The following is a 6,000-nucleotide window of genomic DNA, read 5'->3' on the forward strand; positions in this document are numbered from 1 at the left end:
CTCACATATGCTTTCATGCAACTAATATGCATATGCAAATTAAACTATTCACTGACAATTGGGAAGCAATGGTAAAATGACCACCAGGGAGGGAAGCTATCAAGAGATTCTTAAATAAGGGAGGAGGTTCAACTGGTTGACCTCTAAAGTCCCTTCCATCTCTAAGTCTATGATTCTATTTTTAGATACTCCATTATTCCACTATATGACCTTGATTTAGATATGACATAATTTAATTGCTCTGAATCTCAATTTCCTCCTTTGTAAAAGGAGAAGATTAGACCAGATGCTCTCTCTAAGGTGCTCACAGATAAGTTCTATATATTTATGAGCTCTTAAATGCAGCAAGAAGAGAGTAAAGAGGGAGGGAGATCAGATTTAGGCAAAGCTAAGCAGACATGTCTTCCTGGAGAAGATGGGTTTTGAGCATAGCATTGTGGGAGAGAAGAGACATGAATGGAAAGGAAGGAACCAGTTATCAGATTTTTGCTGCCTTGGAAACCCACCTGCTTGATGCCTCGGTTAATTCTCAAAATAGCAAAATGATATTTTAAGCCTTTAGATATCAGGGCAATGATGTAGAAATAAATGCTATCATCAGATTATTAAAATCTTGTAACAGATGGAAGCATGTTTGAATATCATGGTTTGAACATGCTTCTGCCATTTGCTCTTCTTGAAGGGTCTCTGAGGTCTAGATGACCCCAACTGTCCATCTTGAAGGGAGAGGAATAATTCACATTTGTGCATATGTGTAGTTGTGTATATAGAGTGGGGCAGAGTTGGAAAGAGACATTTATGAATAGATCTCTTCCCTGTAGAAGAGGGAAGTTCCCATTGACTCTTCCTTTTTTACGTCCTTTGAACTGGATAAGACTAGGGAAATAGCATGGACATGCCAAAATGGACATTTTGTGTGGAAGAGAAGTGAACAAGCATTTATTAAGTTCCTGCTAAGTGTCAGACACTGCGCTAAGTGGTTTACGAACATTATCTCTGATCCTCATGACAACCCTAGGAGGTAAGTACTATTATTACCCCCATTTTTTTTCAGCTGATGAAACTGAGGCAAACAGAAGTTAAGTGACTTAAAACTGCCCAGGATTACACAGCTAGTAGATGCCTGAGGCCAGATTTGGACTCGAATTCCTGACCCCTGGTTCAGTATTCTCTATTCACTGCACCACTTTGTTTCTTCTGAAGGTTCAGAGGGAAATCAGTGAGCCCTTTAAGCACTCATAACCATTTCTCAAGAGTGCTTTGATGCATTATATTTGGGCATGGTTAAAGATAGACTCACTTAGTCTATAGCTTTATTTTTTATTGAGTTATATTTAGTGTGTTATTTTTGCTTTTTGTTTATACATGGCATGAATTGATGCCCTGTGCTTTAAGAAAATAAGTTATTGTTGCCTTTCCATCAACACATTCCTTAATGCCTAGAAGCAATTTTGTTTGATTTAAATGGAGGACTCCTGTCTGGAGAATAGCTGGGGAGTTGCATCTGTGCTCCCAGGTGGCAAGTCAATAATTTTCCGAGTTAGTTTGAAAGTCAGTGAGCTTATGCGATCACTACATAGTTTGATATAATCTGTCCCCAACATAACACACACTCTTTTAAAAATAATTTTTATTGATATTCTTTGTTTCAACATCACCTTTGTTTCTAAACACATTCTCCCTTCTCCATTACCCAGTGAGCCAAGTCTTGTAATAAACAAAAAAGAAAGAAAGAAGAAAAAAATAAGTAAAACTAACCAATAAATCAGCCATGATTGGCATCATATGCAGTCTTCCACACACTTAGTCCCCTGCATCTACATAGAAAAAAAGGGAGGTACATTTAGTCTTCCCCTCTCTTGAGGAAAAGGTTATACTGATCACTCTTAATTGATTTTATCTTTTAAAATGTAGCCAGACTAGTTACATCTGTGAAATTTCTTAGGCTATATCACAAAGCACTCAGTATCATATGAGATAAGAATCTGACTAATTCAAAGTTGCTTAAACTCCTCTTTATCACCCCTACAACATAGTCAACATCTGGCAGAAATGGTCTTGGATTTGCATTTTATTAGAATCCATATATTTCCCATTTTGGAATCATGGAATTTTGTTTCTGGAAAGGCCCTTAGAGATCATCTCATCTGTCATTTTCCATATGAGGAGACTGAGGCCAAAGACGATAAGTCACTTTCTCAAAGCCATTTAGTTTCTGGCAGAGTAAGGACTAGTAATGAGTGCCATTTTGAGAGTGATCTCACATTTTCAAAGTGCTTTATAGTTTCTAGTCTCAAAACAGCCCCGTGAGGTGCTTCAGGTATTATCATCATCATCATCGTCGTCATTGTCATCATCATCATCATCATCATCATAATTATCATACTACAAATGAGGAAATTGATCCTCAGACAAGTAAAGTGACACGGCCACAGCCACACAGGTTGTAAATGTGAGACACAGGATTTGAAACTTAAGACTTTCTGATTCCAAGTTTAGCACTTGATCCACACTAATACTCAGTTCTCCTGACTCACAGAGTATTGTTATTTTTCATTATATTATGCTGTACCCATGTTGAATTGAAAGATCCTGTAAGGCAATTAATTAACAGTCATTTATTAAGTGCTTACCTAGTGCTTAAGTGTTTCAGGCCGTAGGATACAAAGAAAGAAAACAATCCCTATTTTTCTTGGAGGATCATCATGTACATATGTAAGTATATACAGAATAAATTCAAAATCAATGCAAGTTTGTTTAATAAAAGATAGTTGGAGAGGGAAGGCCTACAAGGGAAGGTTAATCTAGAAGCCTCAGCTGCATTTTTTGGGGGAGGCAAACAGTGTTAGGTGACTTGACCAGGGTCACACAGCTAGTAAGTGTCTGAGGCCAAATTGAACTCAGGTTCTCCTGACTCCAGGGCTGGTGGTCCACCTACTGCACCACCTAGCTGCCCCTTTTTAGCTGAGTCTTGAAGGAAGAGAGGGATTCTATGATACAGAGGCAAGGAGAGAGTGCATCCTAGGCATAGAGGAAAGCCAATGTGTAGGCATAGTAATGGGAAATGAAATTTTGTGTGTGAGGAACAGAGTTTCAGATTGGTTGGACTGTAGAGTGTGGGAAAGAGAGACATGTATAATGGTAATGGAAAGATAGGACAGGATTATATTGTGAAGGGATTTAAAGTTATTTTTTCCGCTAGAGGCAATAGAGATGGTTTGGATTGGGGAGAGATTCAAAGCAGGGAAACTAATTAGGAGATTATTATAATACTCTAAGTGACAGGTGTTGAGGATCTGAACTAAGGTGGTATCTATTTGAGTAGAAAGAAGGGGTTATCAAGGGTGGGGAACCTGTAGCCTTGAGACCACATGTAGCTTTCTAGGTCCCTGGGTATGGCCTTTTGACTGAGTCCAAGTTTTAAAGAACAAATCCTTTTATTAAAGGGATTTGTTCTGTGAAGTTTGGATTCAAAGGGCCATACTTGAGGACCTAGAGGGTCATATGTGGCCTGGAGGCCACAGGTTCCCCACCCCTGGCCATTGGATATAAGAGATATTGTGGAGATAGAAATACAAGACTTAGTAACTCACTGGCTTTTTCATGGAGTGAGGTACAATAAGAAATCAAAGATACTCCCAAGGTTAGGAATCTTGGAGACTGGAAGAATGGTGGTGTCTTTGACAGAAAAAAAAAAGAAAGTTTGGAAGAGGGAATGGATTTGGGGGTAAAACAATGAGTTCTGTTTTGGGTATTTTGAGTCCGAGATGATCCCAGGACATCCAGTTTGAAATGCCCCATAACCAGTCAATTAGTTAACAAATATTTATTAAACACCTACTAGGTGACAGGCTTAGGGACACAGGACTAAAGTTTAGGAAGAGACTGGGGCTGGACATGTGGATCCAGGAGTCATCTGTACAAAGATGATAAAACCTATAGGACCTAAAGAAGTCACTGAGAGAGAGTATGTATAAAGAGAAGGAAGAAAAGAGGAAAGATGACCCAGGCCAGAGCCTTGGGGGTAGGGGTGGGGGCCTACAGTTAAGAATGTGATAAGAATGAGAAGCCAGCAAAAGAGACTGAGGGCAGGGATTGAGTTTTTTTTATATTTGTGTCCCCAGTGTCCACCACAGTGGCTTGCACATAGAAGGCACTTAAATTATATGAGTGCCTGTGACACAAATCTTCCTGTTTGTCTTTCTTTGTATTCCACTTCCTGAGCACAGTGATGGGCAGAAAGTAAGAATTCAATATATGCTTGTTGACTATATGCTGCCTTTAACACAGGCAACCTTGCTGACCTATATACCACCAATAAAGTAAGAGCTTAACCAAAGCATGAGGCTGCCTGTTGACTGTCAGCTGTTCTCTTTAATTTTATTAGGAGTTAGGAGAGGCAAAAAGGTCAAGGTAATCTATGTATTTAGGAAAAAAAAATTGCTTCTTTCTGGTGAGAGTATGGCCTAGGTTTCACTTGGTGAATGGGGGACCTTGGCCAAGGTTAAGCAAAATCCTCTCCTGGGTTCTATTTATAAAAACAGGCTTTCCGCATATGTCCTGCCTTCTCTCCCTTGAGGTAGTGGAGTCTAGAAGTCATGCCCTCACAAAGGGGTTTCTTTCCCCCTGCTATAATGTTCTATTTTTCTCTGTGGGTGTGTGAATGCTGAAGAAGCAGCTCCTGAAGTGGCCAGAGGAATTTTCGGTGTTTTCAGTGTTAAGAAATGTCATTGCCTCTCTTTTGTTGCGTGGCATGCTCACAGCAGAGAGGGCTACAATAGAGTATGTGGAGGAGAAAGGGAGATTGGTAGGAGAATGAGAACAAAAGAATAGGAAGAGGAGTCATACAACAAAAGGCTGAAAGGCACTCTCTTTGTGCCTACTCCTATTTCCTCTCTCCATCCCCATCAAACATACATTACTTGCAGTAGATCCTGTCCTTGCCAAATTCTTATTAAATGGTGTCACCATTGCATATTTCAGAAGCTTGTTACCATACAGGAAGACATCAGGAACCAGAGTTGATTGCAAACAGGAAAGGAAGCTGGGGATATTCATACCAGTAGTCAGAATAATAATGATAATTTTGAAAGATCTATGATTTTATGCTAACTGTTCTTTGTTCTTCATTTTTGAAGAGAACCAGCGACTTCACAGGTGATGTCTTGACTTGTGCATGATTTGGATTTAAGGGAGGCAGAGTTAACACAAAGTCCTCAGCCTCACTCTCTCTTCCTTAGTCATCTAAGTCAAGTGGCAGGACAAAAGTCAAGACAGCTGGTGATGGCCTGGGGTGCAATGGATGGCCTTGGCATTTTCAATGTCTGATCAAGCTCTATGCATTCCACGGTGCCTGCTTCAGCCACCTTCATGGCTGTTGGAACATACTGCTTTCATCCATCCATTCTTCTAGGGGAAATCTTCGCATGCTTGGGTTAGACACCTCACCAACTCATTGATGGTTTTGAGGCTTGTCAGTTACGTTCAACCTGGTTTAGACCACTTGCGGAGACCACTTTACTTACATGTGGCCACTATGCATTCTACAGCTTCTTGGAGCCGCAGGTAAATTAATAATAACTATTATGTCAATAATAATTCACAAATACATTGTGCTTTAAGGTACGCAAGGCACTTTTCTCAAAACAACCTGATGAGTTAGGTAGTGCAAGCAGTATTATTTTTGGATTAGGAAACGGAGGCTTTGAGTGTGTCAGTGACTTCCCCATGTTCACACAGCTAGTAAATGTCTGAGGTAGGTTCAAGTCACCTGACTCTAAGCCTTCAGGTTGCAGATGCTCTACTGTATTGTCTTTCCCTAGCACACACCCTGTAGTATGTTCATAACTGCAAGTTATTATACCTTCGGGTTGTGGTGAGGATCAAGTTAGGTGAGGTATGAAAAGTGTTTTGTCGATTCTAAGGCACCATAAAAATATCAGCTGTTATTACTACTATTATTACCTCACTCTTCTCATTTTCTTTGATGGAGTTCACATA

This window comes from Phascolarctos cinereus, unplaced genomic scaffold (genome assembly GCF_003287225.1).
Source record: "Phascolarctos cinereus isolate Bilbo 61053 unplaced genomic scaffold, phaCin_HiC Scaffold_2;HRSCAF=192, whole genome shotgun sequence".
Classification (NCBI taxonomy): Eukaryota; Metazoa; Chordata; class Mammalia; order Diprotodontia; family Phascolarctidae; genus Phascolarctos; species Phascolarctos cinereus.